Source organism: Bos mutus, chromosome 9, assembly GCF_027580195.1.
Source record: "Bos mutus isolate GX-2022 chromosome 9, NWIPB_WYAK_1.1, whole genome shotgun sequence".
Lineage (NCBI taxonomy): Eukaryota > Metazoa > Chordata > Mammalia > Artiodactyla > Bovidae > Bos > Bos mutus.
In genome coordinates this window covers 36348943-36375193 of record NC_091625.1, presented here as the reverse complement: position 1 = coordinate 36375193, position 26251 = coordinate 36348943, and the positions used below count along the sequence as shown (strand labels likewise).

General features: G+C 37.3%; 1 protein-coding gene across 4 annotated transcripts in view; it reads right to left on the bottom strand.

Annotated features, from left to right (window-relative positions):
• The window catches only part of HS3ST5 (heparan sulfate-glucosamine 3-sulfotransferase 5), a 291447-nt gene that overhangs the window by 106554 nt on the left and 158642 nt on the right, over positions 1–26251 (bottom strand). For 2 of the 4 annotated variants that reach the window (XM_070376397.1, XM_005887699.2), the window contains one exon: positions 13412–13524. The exons of 1 other annotated variant lie outside the window; for it this stretch is intronic. The gene's annotated coding sequence lies outside the window, so the exon portion shown is untranslated. The remainder of the gene's footprint in view (positions 1–13411; positions 13525–26251) is intronic. One more of the 4 variants, XM_070376398.1, reaches the window with a different exon arrangement.

Sequence of the window (26251 nt, the reverse complement as noted above, 5' to 3'; positions counted from 1 at the left end):
AAAACATTTTGAAGGCAGTGGAATTAATCCTTAGCTGCTACTGCTGCTAAGTCGCTTCAGTCATGTCCGACTCTGTGCGACCCCATAGACGGCAGCCCACCAGGCTCCTCTGTCCATGGGATTCTCCAGGCAAGAACACTGGAGTGAGTTGCCATTTCCTCCTCCAATGCATGAAAGTGAAAAGTCAAAGTGAAGTCGCTCAGTCATGTCCGACTCTTAGTGATCCCATGGACAGCAGCCAACCAGGCTCCTCCGTCCATGGGATTTTCCAGGCAAGAGTACTGGAGTGGGGTGCCATTGCCTTCTCCAGAGGAGGCACCAAATAAACCCCAATAGTAGAGAATCATATTGATAATTTATTAAAATAATGTACTCTAGACAATCAATTCACTGTTTTACAAGTTACTTTGGTAGAAAATTAGCTAAACTAATAAACTGGAACTTTGGAGATAAATTAAATATCATTGTTTTGCTAAATTTTCTTTTATTATTTAATTTTTACCTCCATTCTGTAACTGTGGCTATTATGATGATGATGATGATGATGATGCATAGTTAGAATTATTCTCTCAGACATTTTTACAATTTTATTTACTATCTCTTAGAAAGCAGGACTTCACTGTAGATATTGCTTAAGGAAATTGCTACACTGAGTAGAAGTAAGGTCTTCCTTGAATCCAATGACATCTTAGATCATGAATATTGTATGTAATACACAATGAATTTTATGCACTTAATAAAAGTTCCCAAACAGAACTTTAAGTTAATTTTGTGCCTTTGTCTCCCATATCTAGTCATCTCCTTTTATGTTATTATTTTTTGCATGATCTCTTCCATTTATTTCTCTCCTTCTAGTCCCGCTGTCATTCTGTCCAGAACCTCATCACCTTAGACCTGAATTATTGTAGTAGTTTCTTTACTCTTGTTCTCTTTCCACCAATCCTGCCAAATTAATCTTTTGTAAAGCACTATTTTAATTACATCATTTCCCAGCTCAAAATTTTTCAATGACTCCCCACTCCCTGGGGGCCAAAGGTCAGTGTTTTCAGCTAGAATAGAAGACTTTGGGTATCTGGCCTCAATTCCTTTTCCAATCTCATCTTTTCCATTTTCCCTGCACAAACCTTCAGGATAATAAAGGTATTTGCTGCCTGGGTACCTGCATTACAAGCACCTGCCCAGCTGGTGCTATCCATCCTCCCTGCCTAGCTAGTTGCTTTCCTTCAGAAAGGCTTTTCTTCCCACTTCAACCCATAGTCAGCACCTCAAGCCATGAAACTGAAACATTCATTCTTTGGTGTTTAACACGACTTATTTCACTGTTGCAATATTACTTAACCTCAGTTTCAATGCTTAATAGTAATCAAGTCTTTTCTCCCTGATTACTTCGTAAAGCTCTTTCAGGGTAAGTAGGGGGTTAGAGTTCTTATTATCTGCTAATCTCCCTAGCACAAACTTATAAAAATAGTTGGCAACCAATAGACATTTGTTTAACAAGTGAATGTACGATACTGTTCTAGGCTTCTTGTAAGATTAGGATGAAAGCTATCCAGTTGTGTTGTAACTTGTAGTATTCCAGCATACCAACTTATGTAGATGAGGCAGTTTCCCTGAATTTATTAGATGTTTCAATTCTTCAGTTCTTAGTGAAATTCTAGATTATAAAACATAAGCTGGACACATGAGATATTTAATGTTAACTCTGGCTTTGATGTAAACACGAGCACTATTGGAACAAACACAGACTAGTGCATAGTCATTGAATTAGTACTAATTTTCTGGAGATCTCTTACTAACAGAAGCTCAGTAGCTTCCAAACAAAAATAAAATTGCTCTAAGAATAAATTCAGAGGAAAAAGATAAACGCAGCAGTCCATAACCTCAAATAAAAATCAGACATATATTGTAGTTTATAATAGTCTACAGAAAAAATGAAAGTGAAAGTTGCTCAGTCATCTCCAACTCTTTGCGACCCCATGGACTATACAGTCCATGGAATTCTGTAGGCCAGAATACTGGAGTGCGTAGTCTTTCCCTTCTCGAGGGGATTTCCCAACCCAGGGATCAAATCCAGGTCTCCCACATTGCAGGCAGATTCTTTACCAGCTGAGCCACAGGGAAGTCTATAGAAAGATCATGGATTTTGGAACTTGACAAGACCTAAGTTGGCAGCTTGGTTATGCTACTTAGCAGGGGTGCTATCTTGAGTCAGTAATTCAATGTCTTGAACCTCAAACTTCTCACAAGGCAAATGGGAATATTAAAATTCAATTTATTTGAAATAAAAAGAATCCAAATTGGAAAGGAAGAAGTAATACTGTCACTGTTTGCAGATGATGTAATAGTATGTATAGAAAATCCTAAAGATGTCACAAAAAAACTACTAGAACTAATAAATGAATTCAGTAAAATGTCATGATACAAATTAATATACAGAAATTTGTTGCATTTATACACATGAAAAATGAACCATCAGAAAGAGAAATTAAGAAAACAATCCCATTTACAATTTCATCAAAAAGTATACACATCTAGGAATAAATCTAACCAAAGAGCTAAAAGACTTGTTCTGAAAGCTACGAGAAAATGGTCAAAGAAGTTGAAGACAACACAAACAGAAAGGTACACCATGTTTATGGACTAAAAAAATTAATATTGCTAAAATCACCATACTCCCCAAGGCAATCTATATTGCAATCCCTATCAAAGAACTAAGGCATTTTTCACAGAACTAGAACAAATAATGATAAATTTTGTATGGAAACACAAAAGACTCCAAATAATCAAAGCAATCTTGAGAAAGAAGAATAAAGCTGGCGGTTTCATGTGCCCTAATTTCAAACTATACTACAAAGCTACTATAATCAAAATAGTGTAGTGTTGGCACAAAAAGATGCATAGATCAATGGAACATAATAGAGAGCCCAGAAATAAGTCCATACTTATGCAGTCAATCAGTTGTGACAAAGGAGGCAAGAATAAACAATGGGGAAAAGATAGCCTCTTCAATAAATGACATTGGGAGAACTGAATGGCTGCATGAAAAAGAAGCAAACTGGACAACTTTCTCATACTATACACAAAAATAAACTCAAAATAAGTTAAAAACTTAAATGCAAGCCCTGAAAACATAAAACTCCTATGGGAAAACATAGGGAATATACTCTTTGACACTGGTTCTAAAAATACCTTTTTTAAGATTATTTTCCCTAAGGCAAGGGCAACAAAAGCCAAAATAAACAAATGAGAACATATCAAACTAAAAACCTTTTACTCAATGAAGGAAACTATCAAGATGAAAAGGCATCCTACTGAATGGGAGAAGATATTTGCAAATGATACATTTGATAAGAGGTTAATATCCAAAATATACAAAGAAATTATACAACAAAAATCAAACAAACAACAACCCAGTTGAAAAATGAGCAGAGAACCCAGATAGACATTTTTCTAAAGAAGACATACAGATGACCAGCAGACACATGAAAAGATGCTCAATATCACTAACCATCAGGAAAATGCAAATTAAAACCATTGAGGTACCACTTCACACCTGTCAGTATGGATATTACCCAAAACGACAACAAATAATAAGTGTTGGTGAGGATGTTGAGAAAAGGAAACATTTGTTCTCTGTTGGTGAGAATGTAAATTGGTGCAGCCACCATGGAAAAAAGAAAGAAGAATGGAACTGGAAGAATCAAACTGCCTGACTTCAGGCTCTACTACAAAGCCACAGTCATCAAGACAGTATGGTACTGGCACAAAGACAGAAATATAGATCAATGGAACAGAGATAAACCCACGCACCTATGGACACCTTATCTTTGGCAAAGGAGGCAAGAATATACAATAGAGAAAAGACAATCTCTTTAACAAGTGGTGCTGGGAAAACTGGTCAACCACTTGTAAAAGAATGAAACTAGAACACTTTCTAACACCATACACAAAAACAAACTCAAAATGGATTAAAGATCTAAATACAAGACCAGAAACTATAAAACTCCTAGAGAAGAACATAGGCAAAACACTCTCCAACATAAATCACAGCAGGATCCTCTATGACCCACCTCCCAGAATATTGGAAATAAAAGCAAAAATAAACAAATGGGACCTAATTAAACTTAAAAGCTTCTGCACAACAAAAGAAACTATCAGCAAGGTGAAAAGACAGCTTTCAGAATGGGAGAAAATAATAGCAAATGAAGCAACTGACAAACAACTAATCTCAAAAATATACAAGCAACTCCTGCACCTCAATTCCAGAAAAATAAACAACCCAATCAAAAAATGGGCCAAAGAACTAAATAGACATTTCTCCAAAGAAGACATATAGATGGCTAACAAACACATGAAAAGATGCTCAACATCACTCATTACCAGAGAAATGCAAATCAAAACCACAATGAGGTACCATTTCATGCCAGTCAGAATGGCTGCTATCCAAAAGTCTACAAGCAATAAATGCTGGAGAGGGTGTGGAGAAAAGGGAACCCTCTTACACTGTTGGTGGGAATGCAAACTAGTTCAGCCACTATGGAGAACAGTGTGGAGATTCCTTAAAAAACTGGAATTGCCTTATGACCCAGCAATCCCACTACTGGGCATACACACCGAGGAAACCAGAATTGAAAGAGACACGTGTATCCCAATGTTCATCGCAGCACTGTTTATAATAGCCAGGACATGGAAGCAACCTAGATGTCCATCAGCAGATGAATGGAAAAGAAAGCTGTGGTACATACACACAATGGAGTATTACTCAGCCATTAAAAAGAATACATTTGAATCAGTTCTAATGAGGTGGATGAAACTGGAGCCTATTATACACAGTGAAGTAATCCAGACAGAAAAACATCAATACAGTATACTAAAGCATATATATGGAATTTAGAAAGATGATAATGATAACCCTGTATGCGAGACAGCAAAAGAGAAACAGATGTATAGAACAGTCTTTTGGACTCTGTGGGAGAGGGAGAGGGTGGGATAATTTGGGAGAATGGCATTGAAACATGTATAATATCATATAAGAAACGAATCACCAGTCCAGGTTCGATGCATGATACAGGATGCTTGGAGCTGTGCACTGGGATGACCCAGAGCGATGGTACGGGGAGGGAGGTGGGACGGGGATTCAGGATGGGGAACACGTGTATACCAGTGGCGGATTCATGTTAATGTATGGCAAAACCAATACAATATTGTAAAGTAATTAACCTCCAATTAAAATAAATAAATTTATATTAAAAAGAAAGAAATACTTACGTAGAAAACACACACACACACAAAAGTAAGGAGGTTCCTCAGAAAACTAAAAACAGAACTTCCATCAGTCAGTCAGTCAGTTCAGTTGCTCAGTCGTGTCTGACTCTTTGCGACCCCATAAATCAGCATGCCAGGCCTCCCTGTCCATCACCAACTCCCGGAGTTCACTCAAACTCACGTCCATCAAGTCAGTGATGCCATCCAGCCATCTCATCCTCTGCCGTCCCCTTCTCCTCCTGCCCCCAATCTCTCCCAGCATCAGAGTCTTTTCCAACGAGTCAACTCTTTGCATGAGGTGGCCAAAGAGTTTCAGCTTTAGCGTCATTCCTTCCAAAGAAATCCCAGGGCTGATCTCCTTCAGAATGGACTGGTTGGATCTCCTTGAGTCCAAGGGACTCTCAAGAGTCTTCTCCAACACCACAGTTTAAAAGCATCAATTCTTTGGTGCTCAGCTTTCTTCACAGTCCAACTCTCACATCCATACATGACCACTGGAAAAACCATAGCCTTGGCTAGACGGACCTTTGTTGGCAAAGTAATGTCTCTGCTTTTGAATATGCTATCTAGGTTGGTCATAACTTTCCTTCCAAGGAGTAAGCGTCTTTTAATTTCATGGGTGCAGTCACCATCTGTAGTGATTTTGGAGCCCAGAAAAATAAAGTCTGACACTGTTTCCACTGTTTCCCCATCTATTTCCCATGAAGTGGTGGGACCAGATGCCACGATCTTCGTTTTCTGAATGCTGAGTTTTAAGCCAACTTTTTCATTCTCCTCTCTCACCTTCATCAAGAGACTTTTTAGTTCCTCTTCACTTTGTGCCATAAGGGTGGTGTCATCTGCATATCTGAGGTTATTGATATTTCTCCCAGCAATCTTGATTCCAGCTTGTGTTTCTTTCAGTCCAGCGTTTCTCATGATGTACTCTGCATATAAGTTAAATAAGCAGGGTGACAATATACAGCCTGGACATACTCCTTTTCCTATTTGGAATCAGTCTGTTGTTCCATGTCCAGTTCTAACTGTTGCTTCCTGACCTGCATACAGATTTCTCAAAAGGCAGGTCAGGTGGTCTGGTATTCCCATCTCTTTCAGAATTTTCCACAGTTTATTGTGATCCACACAGTCAAAGGCTTTGACATAGTCAATAAAGCAGAAAGAGATGTTCTTCTGGAACTCTCTTGCTTTTCCCATGATCCAGCAGATGTTGGCAATTCGGTCTCTGGTTCCTCTGCCTTTTCTAAAACCAGCTTGAACATCTGGAAGTTCATGGTTCACGTATTGCTGAAGCCTGGCTAGGAGAATTTTGAGCATTACTTAACTAGCGTGTGAGATGAGTGCAATTGTGCAGTAGTTTGAGCATTCTTTGGCATGGCCTTTCTTTGGGATTGGAATGAAAACTGACCTTTTCCAGTCCTGTGGCCACTGCTGAGTTTTCCAAATTTGCTGGCATATTGAGTGCAGCACTTTCACAGCATCATCTTTCAGGATTTGAAAGAGCCCAACTGGAATTCCATCACCTCCACTAGCTTTGTTCGTAGTGATGCTTTCTAAGGCCCACTTGACTTCACATTCCAGGATGTCTGGCTCTAGGTCAGTGATCACACCATCGTGATTATCTGGGTCATGAAGCTCTTTTTTGTACAGTTCTTCTGTGTATTCTTGCCACCTCTTCTTAATATTTTCTGTTTCTGTTAGTTCCATACCATTTCTGTCCTTTATTGTGCCCATCTTTGCATGAAATGTTCCTTTTGTATCTCTAATTTACTTGAAGAGATCTCTAGTCTTCCCCATTCTGTTGTTTTCCTCTATTTCTTTGCATTGATTGCTGAAGAAGGCTTTCTTATCTCTTCTTGCTATTCTTTGGAACTCTGCATTCAGATGCTTATATCTTTCCTTTTCTCCTTTGCTTTTTGCTTCTCTTCCTTTAGTAGCTATTTGTAAGGCCTCCCCAGACAGCCATTTTGCTTTTTTTTGCATTTCTTTTCCATGGGGATGGTCTTGATCCCTGTTTCCTGTACAATGTCACAAACCTTAGTCCATAGTTCATCAGGCACTCTATCTATCAGATGTAGTCCCTTAAATCTATTTCTCACTTTCACTGTATAATCATAAGGGATTTGATTTAGGTCATACCTGAATGGTCTAGTGGTTTTCCCTACTTTCTTCAATTTAAGTCTGAATTTGGTAATAAGGAGTTCATTATCTGAGCCACAGTCAGCTCCTGGTCTTGTTTTTGTTGACTGTATAGAGCTTCTGCATCTTTGCCTGCAAAGAATATAATCAATTTGATTTCAGTGTTGACCATCTGGTGATGTCCATGTGTAGGGTCTTCTCTTACATTGTTGGAAGAGGGTGTTTGCTATGACCAGTGCATTTTCTTGGCAAAACTCTATTAGTCTTGACCTGTACCAAGACAGGCGGGTCATGGTGGAGATGTCTGACAGAATGTGGTCCACTGGAGAAGGGAATGGCAAACCACTTCAGTATTCTTGCCTTGAGAACCCCATGAACAGTATGAAAAGGCAAAATGATAGGATACTGAAAGAGGAACTCCGCAGGTCAGTAGGGGCCCAATATGCTACTGGAGATCAGTGGAGAAATAACTCAAGAAAGAATGAAGGGATGGAGCCAAAGCAAAAACAATACCCAGTTGTGGATGTGACTGGTGATAGAAGCAAGGTTTGATGCTGTAAAGAGCAATATTGCATAGGAACCTGGAATTTCAGGTCCATGAATCAAGGCAAATTGGAAGTGGTCAAACAAGAGATGGCAAGAGTGAATGTCAACATTCTAGGAATCAGCAAACTAAAATGGACTGGAATGGGTGAATTTACATCAGATGACCATTATATCTACTACAGTGGGCAGGAATCCCTTAGAAGAAATGGAGTAGCCATCATGGTCAACAAAAGAGTCTGAAATGCAGTACTTGGATGCAATCTCAAAAATGACAGAATGATCTCTGTTTGATTCCAAGGCAAACCATTCAATATCACAGTAATCCAAGTCTATGCCCCAACCAATAATGCTGAAGAAGCTGAAGTTGAACGGTTCTATGAAGACCTACAAGACCTCCTAGAACTAACACCCATAAAAGATGTCCTTTGCATTATAGGGGACTGGAAATCAAAAGTAGGAAGTCAAGAAACACCTGGACTAACAGGCAAATTTGGCCTTGGAATACGGAATGAAGCAGGGCAAAGAACTGACATATGACCTAGCAATTTCACTTCTGGATATTTACCGGAAGAAAACAAAAACACTAATTTGAAAAGTACATATGCACATCAATATTCTAGGAAGCATTATTTACAACAGCCAAATATGGAAGTGACTTAAATATCCATCAGCAGATTAATTAATAAAGATGTTGCATAGACACACACACACACACAGGAATATTACTCAGCAATTAAAAAGAGAAGAAATCTTGCTATTTGTGATAATATGGATTGATCTGGAGGTTTTTTTGATAAAGTAAAATAAGCCAGACATAGAAAGACAATTACCATAAGATTTTACTTATATGTGGAATCTAAAAAAACAAAACAAACAAGCACAACAAAACAAAATGAAAGCAGATTCTTAGATACATCCATTGGGTTGCCAGAATGCAAGGTGATAGAGGTGGGTAAAACAGATGAAGGGGATTAAGAGGGACATACCTCCAGTTAATAAATAAGCTACAGGGATGTAATATACAACATAAGGAATGTAGTCAACGATAGCTTTGGGTTCTAGACTTATTGTGGTGATCATTTCATAATATTCACAGGTGTCAAATATAATACTGTATTTCAATTATATTTGAACTAAAAAAAAACTTCAAAAATATCCACTTAATTTGAAAAATCTGAAATGATTGAACTCTTTTGAGCTGGTTATTAAGTAGATGAATTTAAAGTTCCTAGGGCACCCAGCCCAATACTTGGCATATCAATAAATGGTAGGTATTATTATTATTTTGTCTTCAGAATTTTCTTTTTAATTACCTCCAATCTATTATGGACTCAACTGGCTTCCTAACAAGATTCTAAAAGATTTGAGCTTGCATTTACTGGTTTACTAATCTCTTTATTAACTTCTCTGAACTTTCAATTATATAAGGATATATGGTGAAAAAAAATGTCCTTGCAGGGACATTCTGAAGACTGAGAGTAATCTATTTTAAAGTGTCTAGCATACAGCAGGCCCTCTATGAATGGAAGACAATATAATTCACATGAGTCTCCTCTGAAATGAGTACCATCCTACTATGTACTGAGGAACCCATGTGTATGAATATTTTTTAAGTAATGGAGGTAGAAAAACTTTTCTCTGTTATATTCTGGTACTTTTCAGAAAAAACATAGTTGGAATTATGAGAAATTATTATTAAAATAATATTCTTATAGTGACTTATAGTTTATGAAATACTTTTATAACTTAAGACCTTAAAAACATTCCCCAAATTAGCAATTTGTTGCTGTATTATTGAAATCGTTATCTTTACCCATTCTACCATCAAGATGCTTAACAATTAACAATAATGCTAAACTGCAAATATTAAGGATGTTATTTCAGAAAAGTTCAATATGTTATCATCATAGGCCTACAGTTTTAGTAATACTTGACAGTTGATATTGGCCAGATGAAACTGAATAGTTTCTAAACTGAAAGCTTATCATCATAGCTTTTTCGTATCAGCAGTAATCTTGGAAGTCTCTTCTAGGTAGGCTTTCACAAAACACACTTATGAAAGTGGTTTATTAATTTCTCTTTGACTCCTTGAATACTATGCAAAGTATCAGCTAGGTTAGCTGTTCTCCATTTTAACCTATTAAAATACAAAAAAAAAAAAAAAACTGGCAGATGCTTTCTGGAACATAGCATGTAAACAAAAGAATAGAAAAAATGTGGGTAACTTTCTTAAATCTAAATAAATGTATTATGTGAGATTAATGACTTGTCCAAACTCAGTAGGCATGCAATTAAATGTTCAGAAATGGAAAGCACCTCACAGTCTTACAAAACTGAGCTGTTTTTACTATCATAATAACTGAAGCACATGCTTAATAACTCATCAAATACATTTACTTTCTTCAACATTTTCAAGGTCAAAACCAGACATTAGGTACAACTTGAGTGCCATTAATTCCTCTGAAAATCTTTTGAAGGGATTGTTTCAAGAAGCAGCAGACAGGATCCCATTGAGGCCTATAGGATGCTTTAGGTACTTTGGGAGCTGGGCACTTACTTTTTGAAGCTTCTATTTTAAGGACAGTATTACGCTTAATCCTCCAAAGAAGCAGCTTGCCACACAACCACTAGAAATCAGACTGCTGCATATGGATGTCTGGTTCTTAGTTTAGTGGTTACGGCCATTATATCTACATTTTAGGACATGATAACTGCCACTTCGACGGCTTCTCTGGTGGCTCAGTGGTAAAGAAACTTCCTGCTAATGCAGGAGACACAGGTTCAATACCTGTATTGGGAAGAGCTTCTGGAAAAGGAAATGGCAACTCACTCCAGTATCCTTGCCTGGGAAATCCTATGCACAGAGGAGCCTGGTGGGTTACAGCCCATGAGGCTGCAAAAGAGCCGGACATAACTTAGAACTAAAACAATAACTGCCGCTTGGTAACTGGTTACTGAACAGCATTGGGTCAGCATTGGTACCAGAGTCATCTTTTCTAAATGTGTTCGCTAAACTAAGAACCAGACATCCATATGCAACAGTCTGATTTCTAGTGGTTGTGTGGCAAGCTGCTTCTTTGGAGGATTAAGAGTAATACTGTACTTAAAATAGAAGCTTCAAAAAGTAAGTGCCCAGCTCCCAATGTACCTAAAGCATCCCATAGGCCTCAATGGGATCCTGTCTGCTGCTTCTTGAAACAATCCCTTCAAAAGATTTTCAGAGGAATTAATGGCACTCAAGTTGTACCTGATATCTGGTTTTGACTTTGAAAAACCAGACCATGAAAACATGACCTTGAAAAAAAAAACCATGACCTCCACATGCATGGTTATTTCTTCATGCTTTGTCTTTGCTTCCTTTCAGTATTTCTACCTTCCTCCCATCACCCACTAGGAATTTCAAATCATTTGGGGATTTCTCCACTGTTTCAATGTTTATCTTTACCAGATCTGTAACTATATGTCTATAATGTCAGTGGTAATTTCAAATATTTTGATCCTCCTAATAGTGTCATGGGATGAGGAAACTGAGGCATGAAGAGGTTTTATGATGCGTCTGAGATTTGGTGTCAAGACATAGTCCCTGCCTCTGAACTGAGCCCTTGCTTCACCGCCATCACTATGCTATCATTTGCTTGGTTCTCTGGACTTGTGTTGGAAATTCTTCCTTGCCAGCTGTGTGATTTTTACAATAAGTTAAACTCTCTGAATTTTAGCTTTCTTGTCAGTAGGGTGACAAGATTCAACTTAACCAAGGGTTTATCAATCATCTATTACATCCTAGCACAGAGCTAAGTGCTATAGTTCTCTGTTACTCTTGAAGTAACAGCTGCCAAGGAATTTTGGCAGTGAGAAGAACAAGAATTGTTGATAATTTCCTAGAAAATAGAGAGATTCCAAGAGAGGCTAGTCTGCCAAGTTTAACAGAGCTCTTTGTAAATTCTTCAAAATAATTTCAATTAAACTAAAACAATTTTAAAATTCACAAATTTTATAGTTTACTCTTAAGTAGCACAATCCACCAAACCCCAAAGTGTTATTTTTGTAGACAATGATACCGTATCCAACCTACTTTATTACATGGGGTGAGGGAGGGCCCATGGAAGAGCCAATTTTATAAGGAATTTAGACATGAAAAGTTAAAAAAGTGTGTTAGATGTTTCTGCTTTGCTTCATCATTTGAATCATCTAGATTGTAAAACATCCTAGAGGAGGAATAGACACTTCACATTTTCTCCATCTTTCTTCTTCAGTGCCTTGGACTAGACAAACTTGTTGAGTAGAATATGGCTTAAACTATAAGAATAGAGAAGAATACATTTTATATCATCAATATGAACTAGTCCCCAGGCACCTGTGTGAAACAGGTGGAAAGTAAAAACAGCCAAGGGTTTAGGATCTAACTCTTGGTTCTCATTGTGCTGCTTCTCTCAATTTTAGGCAGTAACCTGACTGCTAAGGGTCACAAGGTTTCCAGTTTTTAGAATATGAATCATGCCATCTATCTGCTAGTATTATTGAGAAATTAAATGAGATGAACTACTATTGTATATACAAATAAATAAGTAATGCTTTTCTGAGTGTTTGATATGTATTAGACACTATTCTAAGATTTTTTTTATTAGGTCATTGAAACTTTACAACTTAAGGAGATGGGTATATTACTATTATTTCTATTTTGGAGATGAGAAAGTAAAGACATAGAAAGTTTTTTTTTTTTTTTAAATCTTGCCAAGGTCACACAGTGAGTATCTGACTGAGCAGGAACTCAAGCTCAGGCAGTCTGGGCTCTTGACTACTCCTTTTGGTCGCCTTACTCCATCACAGTAACTCTCTATAAGTCCATTTCCGCTGGTCCTGGTCTCTGGTACAAAATGCAACAGATTTTGCCTCTCCAGAAATAAACAGCTACACTGAGGGCAGAGGATAAATACGTGAAGAAGGAAACAGTAATACATGATACAAGTTGTATGCCAGAGGAGAGGTATGACTTCTAGGCCTACAGATGTTTGAAAAAGGAAATAATTGGGATGGGGAATCAGCAAGATGTTCCCATGTGGGTAAGAGTTGACTTAAGTCCTAGAGGGAAAACAGAATTAAAACCAGCAGAGGATCTGGGGGAAGTTATTTCAGATGGTGGGATAGCAAAGACAAAAGCCTTTTGTGCTCAGGAACCAAGGCTCAGTGTTAGTGGGAAAGAAGGTTTCTATATGGGAACGCTGAGAATACAGAATCAGGAGGCAGTTGAAAGTCATTTTGTAGAATGTTTTAAAAAACTAGAGAGGAGACAGGACCTCCCACTGAAGAGCCACCCTGCTTTTCTGAGTGGCTGTGTACATATGTGTGAACACCCAAGTCCTGCCAAGTAGTGCTTTCAAAAGGCTGATGAGACAGCAGGTGCATAATGGATGGGAAAGCTAGACAACGGATTGCAGGAGCAAGCAGAAGCCCTGGGGACACATACCTACATTCAGATGCTTCCAGTTACTCCAGCGATGATTATCTGGTTGGTGGATATTCCATGGCCTCTCCACACCTACTGCTGTGCTTTTGGCCTGTCCCTCACTCTGTTAGTACCTAAGGGTAGAGACAGAAGCAGAGCAATCTTCCAGTTTATCTTTTTTCTTTCTCTGCTCCTTAGCTGTGGTTAAAAACTCAGTGTTGGAAGAAGCATGTTAGGTATGATCAGAAAATTTCATTTTTTAAAAACAGTACTTCCAGTCTTTTTATTAAATGATTTACTGATGAAGAACAGAGCTCATATTTGAGCCTGACCCTGGAATATGCAATTGCTTTGATCAGAGATGCACTTGTAAATTGGGGGCTACCCACATGTACTTTCACTTAATGTTCTTGTTTCTGATCTTGCTTCTGTGGATTTTAGGTTGAGGTGGTTAAATGTACTCTTTTTAAAAATGCTATATATTGTATATCTCAACTGATTTTTTTACAACCATATGATGATTAGCCATCAATCATTCTTACCATTGCTGCTACCTGAATATATTAAGCAATTGCTGCTTCTTCCTAAGTTGGATATATTGATAGACTACCAGGAGACTTGAGTAGACATGTAGAGTACATGTTTGGCTCTAAAGTGTTGTATGGGAAAAATGAAAAAAGAAAGTGATGGGAAAATGAAAAAGATTGCAATGAAACAGACTTGTGATGCCAAATTCCTCTTTAAAAAGCAATAGTTCATTGTCATTTCAGGCTATTATTGAGAATGAGTATGAAGTCTAAATAGACTGTAGGAGCCCAGTCCTAATACATCATTATCACTAATATGTATTTGGTAATAGTAGACATAGATTATTTTAATCCAAAATAGCCAGAATATCCATCTTTTATGTGGGTCCATTGGATGCAAATATACTTAAGAGTGCAAAGCACACACACATACAGCCCTCTGTCAAGGAAAGGGAGACTTTAAAATTTTGTATACTTGGCTAGTAGCCAGCTACCAAACCTACTCTAGTTCTTCTCTGATTAACACACTTTCATACATTATTTCCAGTTTTCTACTTGAATCCTTGTCATTGTTTCCCTTCACAATCCCAATATCACCCAAATAGTTCTGGAGAAACCAGAAAGTGAGTAGAAAAAAGTTCATTTAGCTATTTTAGGACATGGCACACATCACTAGTATCCATTTGTTAGCAAAACAAAACAAAACAAAACAAAACTGGCTCCACTGCTCATGAGAACGTCTTAGTATGTTCAAACACCTGCTGAGATGTTAATATAAAACAAAACAAAACCAAACCTCAACTACTCTGCTTCTAAATTTGCTTGATAAACCAGATTTCTAAATTTCCCAAATAAACAGAAATCATTATAATTATGAATAATTAACATGTTAAACTCAAGAGGGCACTCAACATTCATTACACTGTAGAGTTCGTCCCCTAAGGGTAGTACCTTCAATTAGTTCAGTTTTTACAATGGAAGAAAAATGTGACAATCAGTAACTGCAGGTACTTAGTACAAGGAAAAAAATGAGCTAACTTGCATTTAAATCATCCTGTCTCAGTCAGCGAAGGCCTGCTCTCTTTTAGATCCTTAACATTTGTACTAATTCTAGAACACAGAAAAGCAATAGATAATAGAAAAAACATACTGCCTTCAAAGATGTAAGTAGATGCACTTCAGCTTTATCAGCTATTCTAACTGAGTAGGTGAAAGAAGAAGGCAAGATATACCAATAAATGAATTTAAAAGAAAATCTTGTAGATATTTTTTGGCTGCACTGCACGGCATGTAGGATCCTACTTTCCCAAGCAGGGATCGAACCTATGTGCACTACATTGGAAGTGCAGAATCTTAACCACTGGACCACTAGGGAAGTCCTAAAAGATGTTTTCTAAAATATATCAATATATTTATTCACTCAATTTACAAACATTTATTAAGCACTTACAATGTATCAGGGTTCAGTTCAGTTCAGTTCAGTCACTCAGTCGTGTCTGACTCTTCGTGACCCCATGAATTGCAGCACACCAGGCCTCCCTGTCCATCAGCAACTCCCGGAGTTTACTCAAACTCATGTCCATTGAGTTGGTGATGCCATCCAACCATCTCATCCTCTGTTGTCCCTTCTCCTCCTGCCCCCAATCCCTCCCAGCATCAGAGTCTTTTCCAATGAGTCAACTCTTCGCATGAGGTGGCCAAAGTATTGGAGTTTCAGCTTTAGCATCAGTCCTGCTAAAGAACGCCCAGGACTGATCTCCTTCAGAATGGACTGGTTGGATCTCCTTGCAGTCCAAGGGACTCTCAAGAGTCTTCTCCAACACCACAGTTCAAAAGCATCAATTCTTCGGCACTCAGCTTTCTTCACAGTCCAACTCTCACGTCCATACATGACCACTGGAAAAACCATAGCCTTGACTAGACGGACCTTTGTTGGCAAAGTAATGTCTCTGCTTTTGAATATGCTATCTAGGTTGGTCATAACTTTCCTTCCAAGGAGTAAGCATCTTTTAATTTCATGGCTGCAATCACCATCTGCAGTGATTTTGGAGCCCCAGAAAATAAAGTCAGCCACTGTTTCCCTATTTATTTCCCACGAAGTGATGGGACGAGATCAGGGTAAATGTGCTAAATGATAGTTATATTGTACTGAAAAGCCAGCCAATGTGGAGAAATGCGAACCCTAAACTGTTGGTAGAATGTAAACTGGTACAGCCTTTATGGAGAACATTATGGAGGTTCCCTCAAAAAACTAAAAATAGAACTTCCACATGATCCAGCAGTTCCATTACTGGATATATAAATGAAGAAGACAAAAATGCTAATTTGAAAAGATATATGCACCCTAATGTTTATAACAGCATTATATAGTTATAGTAGCCAGGATACAAAAGCAATCTAAGTGTTCATCAGCAGATGAATGTATAAAGAAGGTGTGGTACACACACACACACACGCACACACACTGAAATATTACTCAACCACAAAAAAGAATGAAAATTCACCATTTTCAATAAAATGGATAGATCTGACAGTTGATCCAGGCTTAGAGAAATAAGTGAGACAGAGAAAGATAAATACTGCATGATATCACTTATATGTGGAATATAAATAAAAGGAATGAATATAGAAAGCAGACACAGACTTATGGATATAGAAAACTAGTGGTTACCAGTGGGAAAGGAGCAAGAAGGGGTAGATTAAGAGGTACAAATTACTGTGTAAAAAATAAATGATACAAGGATATACTGTACAGCACAGAGAATATAGCCAATATTTTATAATAACCTTAAATGGAGTATGATCTATAAAAATATTGAATCACTATGTCATATTCCTGAAACTAATATAATATTATAAAGTATTAGTTGTTCAGTTGTGTTTGACTCTTTGCGATCCCATGGACTGTAGCCTGCCAGGCTCCTCGGCCCATGGGATTTTCCAGGCAAGAATGCTGGAGTGGGTTGCCATTTCCTTCTCCAATAATATTATAAATCAACTATAATTAAAGGAAACATGAAGCCTGAAATGTAAGAAAAAGAATTAGCTAATTATTTGTTTAAATATATATTTTTATATACAAATTTGATTATATCAATACATTTGTATATTCTTACAAAAATAAAGTTTGAAGTATAAATATTTACAAACTGAAGCTATTCAAAGTGTTATTCCTCACATCCAACTGCAATTGAAATTGTTATATACCATTTTAATTAAAAATTAAATCACAAAATTATTTAGATTTTCTTCATCAGAGTCTCATCTATAAAATTGTAAAACAAAAAACAAAAAAAACACCAAAATATATCCATTTTCTTTTTCAGTAATAAATGTTACTACAATTATTAGGGACTTTCTTAGGCATTTATAGAACTAAAATATAAGTCAAGTTGAAAATGGTTTAGCAAACAGTAACTACACTTTTGCATGTAAGTATATATTTTTGCTCTGATTCAATATCAAATTGAAAACCGTGACCCAAGAAAGGGTTATTTTTTATTAGCAGCCACTTTGGGGAGAAATATTTTTATCTTCCATTGAAGTAGAGGAAAGAATTCATTAAAAATGTGATACAAGTGGTTTTAGAGTGATAAATCTCAAGTTACCAATTCCACTTTTAATGATTAATTGCCCAAGTCTTGTATTAATTAAAGTGGTTATTCTAAATGCTTATATTTAATTTAAACATAATTAGCTAAACTTCAGTGTTACTGCCTCATCTATTTTGAAATTAATTTATAAAATAGCTCAAAAAGTGCTATAGATTTTGATACAAAAGAAATCAGAATCAGTCTGCATCTTTTGTTGGTTTCAGTTGTGAACCCATAGTGAGTCACTTATATTAGGCATGACTGAGGGGTCTCTGGCAGGGCCAATGTAGTAGAATCAAATACTGATATGCCATTGATGTTTCTTTTATACATATGACATATAACTAACTTCCTAAGCAAAAATACATCTGTTGTTCCCAATATTAATATATTCTCATACTGATATATGCAGACTTTTCTAATATTTTATTAAAACCTGGGCCTTCTGCTCTCCAATGAATGCTTATAGTTGGGGGAATCTGTTTCTACAATTCTCTAACATTAGTTCAAACCATCTGCATCCTTCTCCCTCACCCTGACATTTTAGGAATTTAATTCAGAGCAGGCTATAAAATCTGACTCAGCTTACACATCAAATAAAATTGTATAAAATATTTCTCATCTTTTTACACTAATGCTATTATATGGCATTCCAATATGCCTTCAAGTTATACTGTATCTCAGTTACCTCAACTGGCATCTGCTTCTATTTCCTTCAGTCCTTCTCCCTGGTTCTCTAAACAATGAATAATAGATATTATTGCTCAAGAGCTAGATTTGGGTGCATTCTCTGCAAAGAATGTAGGTAACATATAAAAACTATCTATCCTGTTTAGATAAGATAATATGAGATTGTGATCAAAGACAATTATGTATTGATTTATCATTTAGCATTTCAACTGTCAACCATTATCTTAACTCTGAACATCCTCAGAAGGTTCAAAGGATTAGAACTGTCTCAAAGTAATCACAATGGAGAGGACAATTTGAGGACTAGAAAGATATTAACACATCTGCTTTGTTCATCTTGCTCAAACCTTTAAATACCATCTGTTTCCCATTATTTTCTGGCTACCACCTTCCCCTAGGCTAAAAGATTTTTAAATGACTGGGGGAAAAAAAAACTTGAGAAACTAGTTTGAGATTTTAATTCAGTATTTCATCTGCCAGACAGTGAAATGCAGTTTGCTGCAGCAAGTGTTCCTAATAGATAAGGGAATTGTTGTTTCACATATAATTACACTGAGTGTAACGGTAGACATAGCCAACCATATCATCTTTATACTATTAGAAGTGCTAGTAATTCTGAAAAGAATCCATTTTGAGGAGGGTCAGAGCTACTTTTATTTTACTTCAAACCAGGGTTATCATGGAATAAAACTGATAGTTTTTTGGGGAACAATTTTTGGAATATAAAAAAAAAAGTATTAAAGAGTAAATGAAGCTGACTGTTGTGACTGGCAGTAAGTTCAGGCATTTTGCATTCTTTTGTGTTTGCTTTGGAATGTTAAACAGGTTGGGTTCTTTTAAAAAGAAAACATTTTATTCAGAACATTTCCCGTGAAAGCCCTCTTTGACAAAGTGTCATTTTTTGATATATTAGTACATGTCTGCCCACATTTTATATTCAAAAAAGGCAAGCACTGTTTTAACAACTTTTGACAAGCATGGGGAATTAAACTTCTATGGAATGGACTCTCAGTGTAATATTAGAGACTGTTATATTTTCTATTTTTGTACTTCTTCATGAAAGGACACAACATTTTTAGTTATATAAATTTCTCTTTGAAAAAAGTGCAAAGTAATTAAAGATGAGCAATTAGAATAGGAAAATTTCAATTCATCAATAAAATGCTTAAAGCATAGAATACTGAAATTTTTTTTTGAGAAACAGAGCTACAGATATCACTATATTCAGTGAAATAAAAGTAGCAGGAGAGAAGTTAAAGAATTTTCTAGAAAACTAGCCAGGAAACTTCAAGAAATTTAACTACTTCTTCATAGTTACCTACTAAATTATATATCTCAAAGCCAAATCATCCTGTTTTTGTTTTTTTTTTGCAATGCAGGCTCTGACTATCGCAACCTCACTTGGATACCCACAGGTACCTCTGGTCAGCAAACTGCCTCCCATCCTGTGTCCCTCTGACTGTGACCCTACGGGGTGGGGTCCTGCCTGCTCTCCAAGCTCATCTGTCTTCACTCCATTGTGCCCTTGCTCATTCATTCATCCAGGGCTTTTTTCCAGTTCCTTGACTACGTTAGGTTCTTTATCCTCTGCCTAGATCACTATCCGGAGAAGGCAATGACAAACCACTCCAGTACTCTTGCCTGGAAAATCCCATGGACAGAGGAGCCTGGTAGGCTGCAGTCCATGGGGTCGCTAAGAGTCGGGCACGACTGAACGACTTCACTTTCAGTTTTCACTTTCATGCATTGGAGAAGGAAATGGCAACCCACTCCAGTGTTCTTGCCTGGAGAATCCCAGGGATGGCTGAGCCTGGCGGGCTGCCATCTATGGGGTCGCACAGAGTCGGACACGACTGAAGCGACTTAGCAGCAGCAGTAGATCACTATCACAATCAGGTTGATGTCTCCTTTTCTTTTCAATTGCAGCTTGGATGTCATTTCCTTCAGGAAGATCTCTCTGACTGTTCTCTCCCTAGATGTCCTTTCCCTAGAGCCTGTAGAACCTGTTCTCTCCAATCCAAGTCCCTGTCATATAGATGCTCTTGTCTCTTTATTTTCAGACTGTAAGCACCATGAAGCTTATTTACTGTTATCTATCTTATGTCTATCTTCAGTTCAGTTCAGTCGCTCAGTCGTGTCCGACTCTTTGCGACCCCATGAATCTATCTTATTTACTGTTAAATCTCTACTTCTTAGACAAGTGCTTAGAATATGCTCAATGCTCTCAAACACTTTGTTAAACAGATTAGTGAATAATTTGAGTGAAAAGTTCATATGTAAGCAATGATTTTTTTTCCTTTTGGTGGTAATACAAACTATTAAATATAACCACTTTTACCAAAATATATTAACTCATTTCAGTTGGCATATCTTAATGTTATTGTTCCCATTGATTATTTGATTTAGCTGGGACAAGTTTCACATTTTAGTTCAAGATTTCCTCATATCACCTTTCTCTATTATGAAAGTGCAAAGTGGATAATAGCCATTGAAGGATGTTAAGTTCTGAAACGCCATTTTTGGGTTTCAGTTTAATATACAGACTTCTAATGGTAAAATGGTAGACTGAAAAGGGGGAGAAAAGATTTATGAAGATTAATGTATAATATCTGAAAAAGGTAAAGGTCTTACTTTTCTATTGCTCTGTTACTATAATCTTTAACTGGAAATAAAAGAAGAAAATTTGAGACCAATACCCATTAGTGAGTCAGCAAAGTGGAGATGGAGAAGAGGACATCTTCTGGACACTGTTATTTGATATTAAGAGCTGTAATAACAAACATACTCTTGAAAGGCCTTAAATTTATGACACAGCTGTGGATCACTAAATTATGATTATGACAAATTCAGGGAATCAGTTCAGAGTTCTCATCCAAAATTCAAATAAGCAATCAAAGTGATATTGTATTAGTTGACCTCCTCAGACACTTCTGAAATACAGGAGGCATTTATTAAGAATACTCAGAACAACAGCAAGACAGAACTGCTTCCATACTTCATAAACACCTTTATGAAGTGGGAGGGTGGGTGAAGTTGGGTTGGGGAGGGTGGATATCGGGGGAAGGACACAGAAGGAAGAGAAGGAGCTACTTGGAAAAAGATAAGTGGAACTCTTCTTTTAAAAATTGCCACAGCAGGAATTTCCTGAAGTCAAGATTAAAAATGTGATGAGCCTATGGAATGTTATTGTCTGTAGCAAAAGTAATATAAAAACGATTTTTGTTTCCACATAAATAACACAGCTGCCACTGGTTTACTGATTAATGCTGGCACTGATAGGCCATCATGTATAAGAGATTCTTTCTCTGAATTTTTTAGTCTTCAGCTTTCAGTGTTTCTTCACCTCTTTATTAAACTCTTATTCTAAGACTTATAATGAAATATATTGAAGCAGTTTGCCAGAAACACACATGGAGTTGTTTCTGCTGGCTCTCCTCTGGGCTTCCTGGGGCCGTAATGTAGGTGGTGGCAGAAAAAAATCTTAAAAACAGTAATAATGATAAATAAATTAAAACACAGTGTATGTAGTCTCCATCAAAGAAATACGTTTATTTTACAGAACTGTATTTTCACCTCAAAGACTGTTCACTCCATCCTTACTTCATTCCAAAATGCTTCTTTATAGCAATTCTTATTTCAAAAGGGTGCTTCAAACAGATTCTGAGGAATTTATGCTCTTTATGCTGTTTTCTGGCACTATGATTTTTATCAGATCAGCAGAAACAATGTGAAAACACCTGCCACAGTAATTTCAAATGTCTATCATCTACAAAATTATACATAAAAGATCTTTGGTTGCAATGTGGTCCTTGAATGAAGAACTTTTTAAAGAAAGACCAACAAATGCTGTTGAAAATATAAATGGATATGTTGCAAGAAAAAGACACTTGTAGCATTTGTGGAAACAGATTTTTAATCAGAACCAAGAGAACATTTTTGAAAGAGCCAGTCTTGCTTTTCACAAGAGTTTTGCATTCACACAGACTGTTGACATACACGCTTGCCACCTTCAACTAAAGCTAAAGGGCTGCAGCTAGAAATGGAGTTGTATGGGCAACAAAACATTTAGTGGATGCCTACCCAGGGTAGATGATAAAACATCTACATTCCCATCCCATGCCACCTCCCAAAACAAAGGGAGATATAGTTGTTGAACATTTATAAGTTTTTAAAAAGGCACAGAGGAAGGCTCTTGGTTATAAATCTATGTTTATGTCCTACATACCTATCTGCTCTATGGTCTTAACTTAGCTACTAGTCACTCTCAAGAACTGGTGTGGCCCCTGAGGATGCCCTTGTGCACCCAAAGCTGAGAATCCTGCTCTAAGGCTTCTTCTGCTCAGTGATTTAGTGACAAACTCCCTTCCCATTTCTTGTTTCAGTCGCCTGTGCCCATCTGCGTGTATCTCACAACCAAGGAGGCATTTCACTAGGGCTTGAGAGTTATGCTATATTTTCCTACCCATTTCCCCTGGTGTCCTTAGAACTGGAATGTGATTCTATTATAGTTTGAATGTGAAGTACTACAGATTTTCACATTCAGATTCAAGGAAGTATGTATTAAAATAATGTTTTCATTTATTATCTAAAAGAATACACTTGAAATAGGCCTTTTGAATAGGGTTGCAATTTTATAGGAAATAGAATGGCATAAAAAGAAACGGAAAAACTTATCTTTTTATTTTTTTAAGTTGAGTGTATTTCAGACTTAAACCTGTGGGATCATAATGACACAGTATTATAACCACTCCAAACGTCTGACATTTTTAAGGAGTGTATATAATATTCAGGTGGGGCTCAAATGGGAGCTAAGCGTCCAGGCTACTGTTTTGTAAAACAGCGTGTTGTATGGTCGCATAGCTAAAGGTAGTAATATTCAATCCTCAAAAGGCAATAAAGAACACTCTGAAATGTACCTTATTTCTAAACTATGGTGGCACATTATAGCTCTCTTTGTCAGCACTTTATTGGTTTCACAGGAATAAAAACAAACACTGAGGTCTTTACTCCGAAATCCATTTCTAGAATTTATCTTACTAACAAAGGAGTTAGTCCTGTGAGAGGTGTTCTAGTTTGTAACAGAAGAATTACTCTTGGTAAAGCTTTTTGCTCTTTGAAAGGCTGTATGTATTTGACATTCTTAATTTAAAAGCAACAAACTCCGTAAAATCATGCTTTTCCATGATCCACATGATAAACCAAAAGAAGGAAATTTACTGAAGTAAGAATAGTTTTCTGTATCTGGGCAAAACTGATGCATTTATGCATTTCTATAGGAAGGAAAAAAGAAACCCTAAACTTTGTTTAAACATGAAAAAAAAAAATTTGGAATAAGTCCAGTTTGCTTTCAGCATTGTTTCTAGAGGTTATTTATTTACCACAACTGCATATTCATTGACATGTTGCCAAAACAGTTAACTCTTACTTTTTCCTTTCTTTTATTTAAGCATACAACAATAGGCAGCTGATACCAGTGCTTCTTTCAGCTGTTTTGCTTTTGGATTGCACATTCATGAACTCAGGTTACGTCAAAATAATAAATGAAAATAAGGTATATTTCCAAAGCAACAAAAGCACAACATATTTTGTTACACTGTTACTGTAGAAATGTGTCTAGGAGAATGGATGTTAGATGTGAGAAACAGTTTATGAATCATAACCAAGTCCATTTACAGATCAGCCCTGACAATGGATGACAAAATGACAACCACAACAGATAACATGGTAAATGGCCCCCAATCCAAACAAAACCTACTCTGCAATTATTTACACAGCAAGAATCCAGTCATTTTAGTTGCCTTCAGAATCAAGGAGGGGAAGATGAATGGTAACTGGAAAAGTGAGAACAACCCCACCCCTGACCCTAGGAGGTTACCAGATTGTCCTAAACAGATGTCCACAAATACTAAGAAATGGAGCTCGTGACAGGAAGGGACCCCTTTAAAAGGGTATTGTTGTGAAGCTTTAGCTTCCCAATTTAAGATGTGTTTTCCTTTTTTCAGGCTGAAATATATTTGACACAAGATTCAGGAAAATCAATTAAACATTACTGGACAATGGATAGATTAAGGTATACTTCTTTTTAGCATAAGAAAGCTGTCTTTATATAAATATGTCTCTCTAGAGGAAAGAGATGAAGAGAAGCAAGGCTCTTAGAGAATAGGGGTAATGGAAAATGCTATGTCAAACAAGAGTCCTCCATGCACACTTAAAAAAGAAATGAGTAAAATTTGCCAGATATGTGACAAGCTACTTGACAGCACATTTTTTTTTTTAACATATATTTAGCCATTCCCAAGGACTGTGTGAGTTGCCCAGAACAAGACCTTTTGGATATGGGATATGGCTGGGGACTTAGGAGTCTACCAACCCCAGGATCTTGTCTTGACTTAAGACTCCTAAGACTCTCTGGGATGTAAGCTTCATGAAGGTAGATTTTGTTTTGTTTTTGTTTTGCTCACTGCTTTATCTCCAGCACCTATAATAGAGCCCGGCAGATAGTAAGTAGGCAATTAATATTTGGGGCTTGAAAAATGAATGTAGACTAGTTCAGACTCCAGCTTCTCTGACTTTGGCTACTATACATGGCTACAGTTCTCCAAGATGTCAACATGTGCCTGTTGTTGCTGTTGTTTAGTCACTCAGTCGTGTCCAACTCTTTTGTGACACTGCCAAATACTAATGTTGACCTGAAACTAATAGGCTGCAACAAAGATGGGTTTATTCAGGATCAGCAGAAAATTGCAATTCAGGGTTTGCAACCATTGCAAGCCACATGCAAGTTCTCCCAACAGCAAGGGAATGAGAATGCTTATGCAAAGAGGAAAAGGAAGTTGGGAGGGCTGTAGTAACAGAGAGTCCATTGCTTTTCATTGGCTGAGTCCTTGTCAGCAAAGGAGTTTTTCTTCTTCCTGTGGCTCTGCTACGTTTGCAAGGTATGAGCGCACCCTCTTTGATCTCCCAACTCTATTTAATTGAGGTCTCTCCTCTGTCCATGGGATTCTCCAGGCAAGAATACTGGAGTGGGTTGCCATCCCCTCCTTCAGGATATCTTCCTGACCCAGGGATTGAACCCACATCTCTTGCAGTGCAGGCAGATTCATTACCCCCTGAGTCCACCTGGAAGGCCCTGTTTATTATTATTTTACAATAATCATTTTTCCCTATGGCTATGTGATAAAGCATTATTATCTCTACTTTAGGATTAGTTGTGAAGCACCAGTATTAAAATGTGGTAGTTAAGTAACCTAAAACTCTTGCACCATGTAGAAGGTAGAGAGAAAAGTTGCCTTAGTTTAAGTTCAAAATCTAAACTCTTCCTTACTATGCTAAATCCTGGTTCAGTCTTATTTAGTTGTTGACTCTGCTCCATCTATTGTGTTAGTCTTGTCTTTATTCAGATCCCTGGTCTCATCCAAATTCTGCTCTAACTCTAGTCTTGGGGTATGTACTGTACCTAATGTGAACTTCTCCACAGCACTCCAGTATCTCCTTTTCATCTGGGTGGTACTTCTTAGCTTTGGCAGCCATAACAAAATGCCATAGATTTTTGGCTTTAACTACAGAAATTTATTTTCTTACATTTCTGGATGCTACAAGTTTGAGGTCATAGTGCCAGCACAGTCAAGCTCTGGTGAGATCTCTCTTCCTGATTTTCAGATGGCTGCCTTCTTACTGTGTCCTCATATGGGCTTTTCAGGGTACCTGCACTTGGTGAGAGACCTCTCTCTCTTTCTCTTCTTATAACACCACTAATCCTATTGGATTAGGACCCAAGTCTTATGACCTTACTTAATCGTGCTAAGTTGCCTCAGTCACGTCTGACTCTCTGCGACCCTATGGACTGTAACCCAGCAGGCTCCTCTGTCCATGGGATTCTCTAAGCAAGAACACTGGAGTCGGTTGCCATGTCCTCCTCCAGGGGATCTTCCTGACCTAGGGATTGAACCCACATCTCTTATGTCTCCTGCATTGGCAGGAGAGTTCTTTACCATTAGTGCCACCTGGGAAACCCTTATTTAACCTTATTAACTCCTAAAAGGCTATGGTTT